The sequence below is a fragment of the Loxodonta africana genome, chromosome 1, assembly GCF_030014295.1.
Source record: "Loxodonta africana isolate mLoxAfr1 chromosome 1, mLoxAfr1.hap2, whole genome shotgun sequence".
Classification (NCBI taxonomy): domain Eukaryota; kingdom Metazoa; phylum Chordata; class Mammalia; order Proboscidea; family Elephantidae; genus Loxodonta; species Loxodonta africana.
Window position 1 is genome coordinate 205,571,955 of NC_087342.1, and position 13,969 is coordinate 205,585,923.

Below are 13,969 nucleotides of genomic sequence, written 5' to 3' on the forward strand. Positions count from 1 at the left end.
CTTTATTTCTCATAACCCTATTAGGAGCTAATATTTATTGAGTGCCTACTATGTGCCAGGCACTGTGCTAGTTCTTTAAATGCATTATCTCGAATAGCCTTCACAGCAAGCCTGCAACCTTGGCACTTCTATTTGCATTTTTCAGATAGGAACAGATTCCAGTCTTGTGGAGCCAGGATTTAAACACTCATATGCAGGTTTGGAAGAACCTTGGTGGCACAACAGTTAGCACTCAGCTGCTAACTGAAAGGTTGGCTGTTCGAAACCACCCAGCGGCACTGCTGGAGAAAGACCTGGCGGTCTGCTTCCATAACGATTACAACCAAGAAAACCCTACGGGGCCATTTTACTCTGCCACTTGGGGTTGCTATGAGTTGAAAATAGACTTGATGGCAGACAACACCACCAGCAACATGCAGGCTTGGAGGACCACAAAACTCGTGCTCTTTTGACTCAGTCCATGCTGTCTCCCAGGGCACTCCAGTGTGCAACTTTCACTTTGAATTCTTTGAATTGTGTCCCCAGGCCTTGTGCAGTTCAAGGGTTCCACCCGCTTCTCTCTGGAGTGACTGATGAAATCTATTTCATAATAATACTAGTAATAATAACAATAATGGGTTTAAAAGTGATCTGTATATATGTTATTTTAGTCTCACAAAGTCTTTTAAAATGGATAGAATAGGTAGTGTTACCTTCAGTTTACAGATAAGAAACCAAGATTCGGATAAGGAACTTAAATTCCCTACATCGCAGATAGTAAAGTGAGAAATCCAAAATTCAAAGCCAGGTATTCTAATGCCAAGCTAATGGTTCTCCGAGTTAGGTACCTGGACCTGAAGCATCAGCAGCATCTTGGAATTTGTTTGAAAGGCACATGGACCTACTGAATCAGACTCTGAAAATGGGTCCAGCAATCTGTGTTTGAACAGGCCCTCCAGGTGATTGCTATGCACGCTCAATTTTGAAAGCTACTGGGCCAGGTCAATGCTTCTTCCATTGCCCAGTATAGTGTCCACTCCACTACCCCTCTCTCTGATCCTCTATAACGGATAAAAAGATAAAATGACCTAACAGAATCTTTTGTACCTGAAGTGAATTTTCCTCAATAATTTCTTAAGGTTATGTTTGGGATTCTTGGTGTCGTAAACAACTGGTCTCAGTCCCACCTATTAGAGGAAGGCCAGTCAAGCCTGCCATTGTTCGTTAGTCCATTTTTCCTCAATAAGTTCAAGGGTGACAATCCTACAAAATGCAGGTTGCTTTTTTTTTTTTCTTTTACTTTCAAAGAATTTTATCTTATCTGTGTGGTATTGCAGGTGGCCCTGGTGGCGTAGTGGTTAAGTGCTACAGCTGCTAACCAAGAGGTCGGCAGTTCAAATCCACCAGGTGCTCCTTGGAAACTCTATGGCGCAGCTACGAGTCAGAATCGACTCTGCGGCAGTGGGTGTTGGTTTTGGGTGTGCAGTATTGCATTTGTGAAATACAGCACCATCATGATCATAAATGGCTCTTGGGGGATTTTTGGTTTTGGTAGGACTTTGCCTATGATCAGAAATGCCAGTCATGCAGTGGTTAAGGTCAGCGGTTCGAATCCACCAGGTGCTCCTTGGAAACCTTATGGAGCAGTTCTACTCTGTCCTGTAGGATCTCTATGAGATGGAATCGACTTGACGGCACTGGGTTTGGTTTTTATTTTGGTTTTGCCTATGATCATTAAATAAAATATTTTTCCAATGGGTTGTTTATTACAAAATTGGCAATATTCATCTAAATATTAGATCTCAGACAGGCATTTAACTAGAACCAATGAAGACTATGGGCTCAACGAAGAAAAGTGGTTGGGGAAATTGACCATTTGGGAAGAAAGCTGGCTGGACAGTACCAACAACTCTGATCAAGCAAATGACCATCAAGGTCAGTTGAAATAACACATACCATAAAATGGGGTTTGAGGCAAAAGAGCTGCTCTCTGAGCCGCAATGCTCACATCTCTAAAATGAGGGGAGTTGTGTTTTACCATACTGAAGAATGTTAGGATCAGATAAGATGATGAGAAAATGTGATCTTTCCCCCCATCCTCCCAGACACAGCAAGAAACCAGGGAGTCAGGTAAGATACCTCTCGATCCCTTGTCTCTCACCTCCTACTATTTCCCAGCAGCACTTGCTCAAAATAAACTTAGGTTGGGGAGAAAGCATTGCATAGAGCGTAAGTGCATGGCCTTTGAAATCAAGCAACCTGGGTCAAACCAGAGCTCTCCACTTAATACCTATAGGACTTAGGGCAAGTCATCTTCACCTTCACTTAATGCATATGAAAAATGGCGATCATAATCAAACCCAACTCAAAAAGTTGTCCTGAGAATTAAACGAGTTCATATATGAAAAGCACTTAAAACACAATGACTAACACACAGTAAGAACTCAAAACCAATTATCAATCCTTTTTGTATATTATGTGACTGATACATGCCAGGCACATCATGGAACAGATGCCAGAGATGAAACAAAGAATACCATATAAATGTTGCCTTCAGATCCTTCAAGTCTGACTCTATCACTCTATTCTGGAAAACTCTGTTTTTGATGTGGTGTGTTTTTCATGTACACTTGGAACATATGCAGAATTCAACATATGACCTGACATGGTTGGGCTGGCCACCAGTAGAACTTCTTTTGTAACTACGATATTTCAACAAATTTAAGATACTATCAATGCAAGAGGTGCCATTTTAGGGACCATTAAAAAAGAAAAAAACAAACACTGCTGTTCATAATTGTAAGATGCCATTGGTTGTGAAATACTCTAATTTCAATTTGAAAGGTGAAAAAAAAAATCTGTTTTAGAATTAATGCAATATGGTATTTTCATCTCTCTGTCACTGTCTAGAACTCACAAAGGAACATTCTGCCTGAACCGTGTGTATATACGTGTTAAAGGGATGGAAGAGGAAGTGGCTCAAGAAGGACATTTCACAATAGTCCGGAACTGGCTTTGAGGGAAACTTACTAGGCCAAAAAATAAGTGAAATATCAGTGAGGGATATCCTGCACTAAAGGAGCAGTAAACTTCTGGAGTTGCCATCAAAATGACTGTATCCAGGTGAGTTAAACATATATTTATTTGATCCCTATTATTTGCCACTCACTACTAGGTGTGGCAGAAGTACAGCCAGGATGCTCCTTAGAAGTGGGGATGGTGAGACTTCATGTCACATACGTTGGATATGCTACCAGGACCAGTCCCTGGAGAAGACACCATGCTTGGTAAAGTGGAGGGTCAGCAAAAAAGAGGAAGACCTTCAATGAGATGGATTGACACAGTGGTTGCAACAAGCATAACAAAGATCACGAGGATGGTGTAGGACCAGGCAGTGTTTTGATCTGTTGTACACAGGGTCACTATGAGTTGGAAGTGACTTGATGGCACCTAACAACAACAACATTAGGTGTGGAAGGAGCCCTGGTGACATAGTGATTAAGTGCTCGGCTACTAACCAAAAGGTCAGTGGTTCAAGTTCACCAGCTGCTCTTCAGGAGAAAGATGTGGCAGCCTGCTTTTGTAAAGATTACAGCCCTTGAAACCCTATGGGGCAGTTCTACTTTGTCCTATAGGATCACTAGGAGTTGGAATCAACTCAATGGCAATGGGTTTGGTTTGCATTAGGTGTAGAGCTACTGGCAAAATAGCATCTGTTCTCTCTAGGGGTTCACAAACTAGAAGGAAAGGTATCAAGTAGATAAACAAAATGCAAATTTTTTTTTTAATACTGGAATATGCACAAAGTCTAGAAATAGTATAGGGAAAATGATTTATTCTAGAGAGGGAGGTGTGGAAAGTGTATGTGGAAGAAGGCTTCTTAAGAAGGCAATGCCTATACAAGGTGTCTTAGTTACCCAGTGCTGTTATAACAGAAATACTGCAAGTAGGTGGCTTTAACAAATAGAAATGTATTTTCTCACAATTTAGGAGGCTAGAAGTCCAAATTCAGGGTGCCAGTTCTAGGCGAAGCTTTTCTCTGTTGGCTCTAGAGGAAGGTCCTAGTCTCTTTGAGCTTCTACTCCTGAGCAATATTCATTTGGCGTGGCATTTCTCCTCCAACATCTCTGCTGGCCCGTTTGCTTATTTTAATCTCTTTTATACCTCAGAAGAGATTGACTCAAGATATACCCTACACTAATCCTGCCTCAATAACATAATAAAGAAAACACATTCCCAAATGGGATTATAACCACAGGCATAGTGGTTAGGATTTACAACACATATTTGGGGGAACACAATTCAATCTATAACACAAGGTTTTGAAAGATAACTAAGACCAAGTAATTGGTAAGAGCAACCGTACACAAGAAAGCCTGGGTGTTATTTATGTCTGTTCCAAGTAACTTCCTTCTTTGGTATAGCTGTATATGGTATGCTCTACCCCAGCTTGTCATTTCAGCTACCTCTGGTCTCACGGAAGCTCAAGAGGGAGCGTGGGAAAGACAGGAACAAAAATCCTCCTGCCCAGCCAGTGAATTTGCAAGCTTATCTGAAGTGTCTCAGTATTATTACATCCACACACACAAGAAAAACAAAAAACACAGCACAAACTTGGCACTTTTTTTTTTAATGGAGTTGACAAACTTGCCTTTTTCTGAAAGCTGTATTAGGACTATGTCTTAGGAGAAAGTTGAGATATCTTAGTTCTTTCTAATTCTCTGTATTGGGCTTTGTGAGAGAAATGAGGGGGTGGGGAAGACACTGTGATAAAGGATAAAGAAACCAAATGTGTCATGAAATTGACAGACAATCCAAATGTACCGGGGAGATGGAGAAGCGTTTGTGATTTTCCTCAAGGTGAAGTTTTGCTGTTTATTCAGGGACGGTCAATGTTAGCTAATAGATTGTGTACCAAGTTGGTTGGTGTTTTTCCCTGGGCATTCATCCAACTCCGTCTCCTTTTGTGACCCTCTCACAGTCAACACTGAGTGCAATAAAGCTTTTATTATTCAGAGAGTACTATGGCCAGCCTTGACACTTCAGAGTTAGCAATTAATTTCTTTGACCCTATCAGCTTGTCCCTGGTGAAATAGGGCCCTGTCTCACACAACAGAGCCCTGGAGGCACGCTGGTTAAGAGCTTGGCTGCTACCCAAAGGGCCATCAGTTCAAATCCAGCAGCCACTCCTTGGAAACCCTATGGGACAGTCCTACTCTGTCTCATAGGAGGGTTGCTATGAGTCGGAATCGACTTGACGGCAATAGGTTTGGTTTTCTCACACAGCAGGAACGGCTTGAATCACAAATTTAGTGCAGCCTCTTCCTTGTTTCGTTTTACAGTCATCATTCATCAAATTGCTTTCTTCCTACATCTGGTACCTACTATACACCCACATTTACACTCTGATCAATACACCAGATAATACCAATTGGATCATAATTCCATATCCAGGGTAACCATATACCAGATGATTTATCTTTGGACTTGTTTGAATTTCAGAAAGAAAGAATGTGTGGATAATACCAGTTCCCTCTCAGATAAAATCCTGGATCAGTTGCACAATTCCCTGGACATGGATTATGGTTAGGTAGAGAGACAGGAACGTAGGATTATGGTTCCAATCAAGAAGACCTCACCCCAGATAAATGTCTTTGCATGGTGATTAGCACAGTGTCTGTTATTTAAAACCATCAAAAGGCTAGTTTCCCTTGTGTAGGGCTGTCTCAAAGGCATCCCTCCAACTCTGAGATGACAGGTACTCGAGGAAGGACCCAAAGCTACGAAAGAAGAGAAACAGGGAAGAGGAAGTTGTTTATTTTGGGTTTATCAGAACCTGTGTTAATATTATGAGAGGAAAGCCAAGCCTGAACCTCTTTCTTATTATTGAACAAACTAAGAGAGCCTGCAGAATCTCATTTTTTAGTAGACTTTAGTTGGAAACCCTGGTGGCATAGTGGTTAAGAGCTACGGCTGCTAACCAAAAGATCGGCAGTTTGAATCCACCAGGTGCTACTTGGAAGCCCTATGGGGCAGTTCTACTCTGTCCTATAGGGTCGCTATGAGTCAGAATTGACTAGACAACAATGGGTTTTTTGGGGTGGGCAAAGAAGTCACTGGGTGGTATAAACCGTTAAGCACTTGACTACTAACTGAAAGCTTGGTGGTTCAAACCCACCCAGAGGTGCCTTGGACAAAAGGCCTGGCAATCTGCTTTGAAAAGGTCACAGTCTTGCAAACTTTATGGGGTGCAGTTCTCCTCTGCATGTACAGGGCAGCCATGAGTCGGGATCGACTCAACCACAACTGGTTTGGTTTTGTTTGGTTTGGGTAGGCAAAAGAATGTAGCCCATGCTATGTATCAATGGAATTTAATGTTTAAGTACGACATGAAGAATTTTTAATTTGTACGTCATTTACGTACTCTCATAAAGGAAAAAGAATTTTCTTTTCATCAAGAGTTTTTCTTAAGCCATTTCCCAACTCTCTCTTCCTCCTGTGTCTGTTATAAGGTCATGTTATTTCAAAATTAAGATCACTGGGGAAATAATGGGAGATGAGACAAATAGGGGGGTGGATGGATTTTGATTTGTTTATGATACAAGGTAACTCATCTCTGTCTCATCCATCTTTCCTCCTGGGCCTACGGAAGAGGCGGTCAAAGTGATGGTGGTGGAAGAACTATTACAAAGGAAGGAGCCAAACAGGAACATTTTTTTGACCCCTCTCCCCTTGCATCCCTACTTAGGCTCCATGACATGCTTATCACTTTCCACCAGGTTTCTAAATAAAGGCTTCTATGGTTCTCAGAGGGGGCAGTGGGTAGTTCAGTGGTGGAATTCTTCCCTTCTATGTGGAAGACCGGGGTTTAATTCCTGGTCAGTGCCCCTCATATACAACCACCACTCATCTGTCAGTGGAGGCTTGCGTGTTGCTATGATGCTGAACAGGTATCAGTGGAGCTTCAGAGTAAGACAGACTAGGAAGAAAGCCCTGGTGATCTAAGTCCAAAAAGTGGCCAGTGAAAACCCTATGGATCCCAATGGTCTGATCCACAAGCAATCATGAAGACAGCACAGGCCCGGGCAGTATTTCATTCCACTGTGCATGCGGTCTCCATGAGTCAGGGGCTAACGATTACAATATGGCCCTGCAAGCTGTAGGAATTGCTCCTCCTTTCAGACCTAGCCAAACATTGTTCAGCAAATTGTGAGAACATCCTCATGGTGTGGAGTTTTGAGAGAAAATATCTTTCTGGTTTTTGTTTGTTTTTAGAAAATGTAGGTATAAGAGTAAGAAATAATTCATACATTTCAGCCTTCATGAACAGACGTTATTTATTAAAATATCAATATCTTAATATGAATCACTGAACATATAACAAATTGTATTTATATGTTTCAGTTATAGGCCTTCTTTTTTAAGTCAAAAAGTACTCCAAATAATTGTGTGTTTTTCAAAATCACTTAAATATAAAATCATTACATTTTAAAGACTAGAAGAAACTTGGATATCACTTAACAAGTCTATTTGTTTACTATAACAAAAGTTAAACTCAGAGCACTTAAATGCCTCATTCAAAAACAACAAACCAGATAGTGGTTGAGCCGGGAACAGGAACATATCGAAGAATCTTCCTACCAGGCCGTGATACAACTGGTTCTAGCCTTCGCATCTATTATACTAAGTCATAGGAATCTTACAATATATTTGGAATAATAGAGGCTAAGAATCTTATCAAACATAAATACAATTTCCCAACATTTTTGCTTATGCTTTAAAGTGGCAGGATCCCAACTAACAATTATTTCTTCATATTGTACTTTTGTCGCTGTCTAGTCTACCCGATTACTAACTCTGGTGTTACCATTTATTATCTAAACAAGTGCCTGAGTTTGACTCATGACAATGTCTCTTTCCTGGATTTGTTTTCATGCTCCCTCCGGCCATCCCTCAGTTACCACATCTGTTAATGCAGTTTCTTGGCTAGCCAAAAGAAGCCAGGGCACCAAGGCTTCTTTCCTGTCCAAGTAGAGGCAAAAGTTTCTGTAAATTCTTTTTGATAGTACTGATTCAATTATTCACCCACTTACTCACTTAAGAATTATTGCTTAGGCACATTTCACATCCCAGGCACTGTACTGAGTGCTAGGGAGAATCTGAGCTGAAGGAGACATTGTTCTTAGGCTTATTGAGCCCATTGCTGGTGAGGGTGAGATGTGTAGCCATGCACTGTGTATACAGGGTGGAGGGACCTGATGCACAGATAGACAAGCAAGGTGTTTTGGGAGCAGAGAAAAGGGGCCATCTCTGGGGAACATAAGGCAAAAAAAAAAAAAAAAAGCCTTGTCCAATTATACAAAAATCCAAGAACTCAAGACCTTTACATGTAAAAAAAACAAACAAACAAACATTGTCTTCGAGTTGATTCCAACTCACAGTGACCCTATAAGATAGAGTAGAACTTCCCCATGGTGTTTCCAAGTCTGTAATCTTTACGGAAGCAGACTGCAGAGCAGCTGAGGTTTGGTTAGCAGCTGCTCTGCAGTACAGCATTTAACCAGTGTACCACCAGGGCTCTTAGGGGCTAGAATTCTTCCAAGAACAATCTCATTCACCTATGGTAGGGAAGACATCGTCCAGCTCAGAACCAGCTTCTTGGCACTCTTATCATGAGAATGTCAACAGCCATTGCCAGATCACCAAATGGAACAGAGATGGGGGACTCAGATCTTCAGGTCTCTCCTGGAGTGGGGATGTTGTTGTTGTTAGTTGTGATCGAGTCAGCTTCAACTCATGGCAACCTTATGTATAACAGAGCAAAATGCCACCCAGTCCTGTTCCATCTTCATGATCTTTGATATGTTTGAGCTCATTGTTGCGGCTATTGTGTCAATCCATTTCATCAAGGGCTTCCCTCATTTTCACTAACCCTCTTCTTTACCAGGCATGATGTCTTTTTCTAGGGATTGGCCTAGAAAGTAAGCAAGTGGGCATAGAAGGTCAGAGTTGGAGAAACTGGGCCAAAAAGAATCTACTCCAAGATTATCACAGCCATCTGTAAGCCACAAGAGAAACAGTCCCACTAGACAGCTCTGGACACACATTCTCAGCTGTACCAGCAGGCAGATCAGCCCGGGTTAACTCTGGGGGGAGATTTAATCAGTCACAGGTACATTTTACTGTAGTCACAGGGTTAAATTGTCACTTTACACAGTTGAGGTTGAGGCACAGCAACTAGCACTTTCTCTGTTACTGGAGCTGAGGCAGCACCTAAGCAAGCCAATGTTCCTCCCCGTCCATGTATGTCCTCGGAAGATGGCTGAATCGCTGTATTGCCTAAATCTCGGACCTCTCAAGACATCATTGGGTGCCTCTTAGGGCTGGGACAAGGGTGAGGCAAGCTAGGCTTCTACAAAAACAACAAAAACAAACCAGTTGTAGTCGAGTCAATTCCAACTTTTCACAACTCATGGCGACCCCATGTGTATCAGAGTAGAACTGTGCTCCACAGGGTTTTCAAGGCTGTGAACTTTCAGAAACAGATTGCCAGGCCTTTCTTTCAAGGTACCTCTGGGTGGATTCAAACAACTAACCTTTCATTTAGTAGTTGAGTGCTTTCTCATTTGCATGACCCAGGGACTCTGCACAAGGCTCCTAGGGTACGGAACATAAGGCGATGTTCACTCCTACCTGGTGACTTTGCACTGGCATGTCCCCTAGAGTGAGTGCTCAATCTTTCCCCAAGAATGACTTTGGAGTTATAGGAGGATAAGGCTTCAAGGATTCTATGGCAGGTAGATTGTTGTTAGATGATTTTAAGTCAATTTTCGACTCACAGTGACCTCCTGTGACAGAATAGAGCTACTCCATAGGGTTTCCTAGACTGTAATCTTTACGGGAGCTGTTCACCACGTCTTTCTCCTGCAGAGTCACTGGGTGGGTTCAAACTGCTGACTTGTCAGTTAGCAGCCAAGCACTTAGCTGTTGCACCATAAAAGAGAAGTATGAGACAGTTAATGGCCTCATCAATTCCCTGAAGACCGATGATGAAAAACTCCTGCTGACAGAGCCTCAAATACAATAGCACTCCAATTGCCCAGTCTTAAATTAAAAATAGGGCTTTCTGATTTGCTTTTTTAAAGGAAAGCCTTGATTATCCTCAATTTGCTTTTTTCCACATGCCCCCTTCACATTTCCCCAATTGTAAATGCATTTCACACCCCCTTCTCCCCCCATTCATTGAAAACAAAGACTCCAAATACATGTTCTTGAGAAAAAATTTTTTACATAGGATATTTTTCTAATTCTGTTGTGGCTTAAGCCTTGTCTATAACACTCTAGTCCTGCTAGGGAGTGCCAACTCTCATGTTTAAACACTCTTGGAGGATTAGTGCATATCCATTCCAATGCCCTCTGGCTTGCTTTCCTGAATGAGGCTTAAATTGGCAATCGTTTTTATAAACAGAACAATAACCACAAAACATTCGACAAATTAAATATTGGCATAACAAGCACATAATCCAGAGCGAAAGCACATGCATTCTTATTTTGATAATACTTCTAATTTTTTTATTATCCAATTTGTTTGGTTACGTTATCTTCCCTTTTTAAAAAATAAGGCTAGTATTATCCTAACCTTGTATCCATGCTTTCTTTTTCTGGAAATCATTTCATTTCCTGGTTATCACACACACAAAACTCTTCTTTCTCTTTGGGGGAGAGAAGGGAAATAAGGAAAAAAATGTTTACAAGGCAGGAAAAATACATTTTATTTATATAGCGCCAGGAGAATTAAGATTTTCCTCGAAGGAAAAGAGCTAAGAGTGTTTTATTTCTGAGAGTCACAAATTTTTCGATGCGAGATCAATGTTGTTGTTGCTGTTAGGTGCCGGTGGAGTTGATTCGACTCATAGCCACCCCACAAAACATTCAGGAATTGAAAAGTGCCTCAGATAAAGCACACTCTGTCATTAACACCTGAGCAGGATTCCTGAGCTGAGCCGCCTCTTTGGGCTAAGCTTCTGGGCAGAGGTTATTTTGCCCGTGGGTTTGTATGCAGTCCAGCCGACTCAGAGATGAAGTAAAAGTCTCGAGCAACACAGAAATATGGGTCTTTCCCTTGTGATTCATCACCTCCAAGAATCTGGCAAACTGTCACTGAGAATCTGACCATAAATTACTTCACTACCATCAATTTTAATTTAAAACCAATTTAAAGGCCATTGAAGTCTGGATGTAAAGGGAGAACGCCTAGCTCATTTGTTACTTACGATTAGCTCCAAGACAATTTATATACCTAATAGCAAAGAGACAGAAGGGATGATAAAATATTACAGTTTACCCAACTCTAAGAGAAATTCTCTGTTTACAGGGATTTTTAGATTTCTGAGACAGTTACATCTAATTCTATATAATTTGTTAAGTAATAACATACATCAATATCTATGGAAGAGACTTGGAACATTTACCTCAAACAAGAAATAATATAAACAGCCACCATTTACGATATCATATCTCAATGAATCCTCACACACACAAAATCCTCACAAAAATTTTGTGGCATAGATCAATGTTTTAATTCCATTTTACAGATGAGAAAACTGAGACTCACTTGTGTTCAGATGAGCTTGAGGGCTTATTGCTTGTTAGTAGCAGAGCTGGGATTTCAACCAGGGGATATTCTGAACCCAAGTCCACACTCCTCCTAATATACTAGGCTGTTTAATCCAGAAAATGACTGAGTTTACTATGACCATTATACTCAACGGTAATAAATAAAAATAAGAATCTGTATAGCAGGTGAAATAACGCAGACAACTTATTCCTGTGTGATGGGAAGAGTAACCTCTTAGACACATTTACCCATTTAGAACATGACTTATGTGAAGCATGTCAATGCTACAGCAACTGTGTAAGATTCATGTTCAGCTGGAGAGAAAGTTGATATGTGAACAAACCTAGCTGTGCTGGAGGTCTGCCTTTCCAGTTCCACTCTGCAATCTTCCCACCTACTCTGAGTGCTGGGAGGCTGGCCTGTGTGAGCTACATCAAATGGGCCTTCTTCACCCTCTGGCCTGGGATTTGGTTCAGCCATAGAAGGCTCCAGTAGGAAAGAGTGGGTAGGAGGAGAGTGTGTCTGGAATGTGTATTTCTCCTCCTCGTTGGCCTGAGGGTTGACAGTGACTATGTCCCTCCTCAAAAGGCTACAGTTCATTTTCTTCAGCTTCAGTTCTCTCTCTTAACCTCCCTCAATCTCTCCCTTTCCTTTCTCCCCTCCTCCTCCCTCCTTCCTCACTCCAGTAACCCCCATCTCTCCTCATACCTTCTGCCTTAAGGGTGGTTCCTTAGCTTGAGTTTCCCTAAAAGACGAACCTGAGACACATGTGGTTTATGCAAGAACTTATCTCAAGGAACAGGAGTGGGGGCAGGGAGAGTGAAACAGAGAAGGACGTTAAAAGCCAAAATAAGAATAGTTTCTGAATTAGCCAATTTTTTATGGTCAACTGGCACTTAATCCCTCAGAATCTCCCAAGGCATCTCATGAAATACATCTCAGATCTGCTGAAGAAAAAATGGGGGAGTGAGCCTTAGTGAGTTCCCGTGTCCCATTCTTCAAAGGCAGTGCACTGGCATTCACCACCCACATTTCCAGGATGTATGTGCATGAATCCCAAGCAGGGTCCGGTAGGAAGCCCTGGCATAGCACCAGAGGAGCCTCAGGGCAGGACTTGAGAGCTACCATGGAGAAGGCCATGGGCAGATGCTGTCGGGGTGCATCTGCTAGAAGCCAGCTGAAGTCCCAGTGGTCTCCAAGGCAATGGAGGAAGGGAAGGGCACAAAGAGTTAGGAAGATGGCACTCTGCCATTGTTAACTCTGGGTGCTTAAGAACTGTTTGCTGTTTCCCTTTACCTTGCCACATCCTTGTAGACAGTTTCATTTTTAAACTCTCCTCAATTACCCCGTTTGATGAGCAATTCTGTTATAGCCCTGCCTGCTTCATTACTATTCTGTGTCCTTTCACCCCCTCCTTCAGAGACTCTCCTTCCTTCACTGTTCTCTCTCCCCAGACAATGAGCCAAACGGTTTTTTGCCTTCCTTCAAGGTCCCACAGAGGCCTGCAAAGACCCATGCTGGGTCTTTCATTTTCTCTCAACTTATCAAAGCTTCTCTGTCCTGCACTTACCCTTGCAGGTCATAGCCTTTAACTGTTGAGATTGGTGATTTGATTGACTGTCTCTGCCAGTGCTTTAATTAGTGAACATGATGCCCAGCAACAGAACAATTTGTCCAGTTAAACGCTCCCGTCTGCTTAAGGAAGCAATTTAAACCGGTTGCCATTGAGTTGATTCTGACTCACGGTGACCCCGTGTGTAAGAGTAGAACTATGCTCCACAGGGCTTTCAAATGGCTGTTTTTTGGAAGTAGATTGCTAAGACTTTCTTCAGAGGCACCTCTGGGTGGATATGATTATTTTTTTAAATTTATTCCTCTTTTTCTTTTCTCTATTAAACTCTCTCCAATCAGGCTTTCCCCCATTACCGCACCAATTATGGATTAAATTGTGTCCCCTACCCACCCCCACGGAAAAAAAAATATATATATATTGGAGTCCTAACCTATACCTGTGAACGTAATCTTGTTTGGAAATAGATTTTCTTTGTGATGTTAATTAGATCATACCAGAGAGGATTCTAAATCTAATCACTTCTGAGTTATAAAAATTAGCAGATTAGACACAGAGATACTCACACACGGGAGAAGACGGTTGCCTAATAGCTCTGGCTAGGACCTCCAGCACAATGTTGAATAAGAGTGGTGATAAAGGGCATCCTTGTCTGGTTCCCGTTCTCAAGGTGAATGCTTTCAATCTCTCTCAGTTTAGGATGATGTTGGCTGTTGGGTTTGTATAGACGCCCTTTATAATGTTTAGGAATTTTCCTTCTATTCCTATTATTCTGAGAGTTTTTATCATGAATGGGTGTTGGA

At 41.7% G+C, this 13,969-nt stretch overlaps 1 long non-coding RNA gene across 1 annotated transcript in view; it reads left to right on the forward strand.

Annotated features, from left to right (window-relative positions):
* Positions 1-1,346: 1,346 nt before the first annotated feature.
* The window catches only part of LOC111752049 (uncharacterized), a 61,695-nt gene continuing 49,072 nt past the window's right edge, over positions 1,347-13,969 (forward strand). The window contains exon 1 of the long non-coding RNA XR_002787047.2: positions 1,347-3,102. This is a non-coding gene — a long non-coding RNA (uncharacterized LOC111752049). The remainder of the gene's footprint in view (positions 3,103-13,969) is intronic.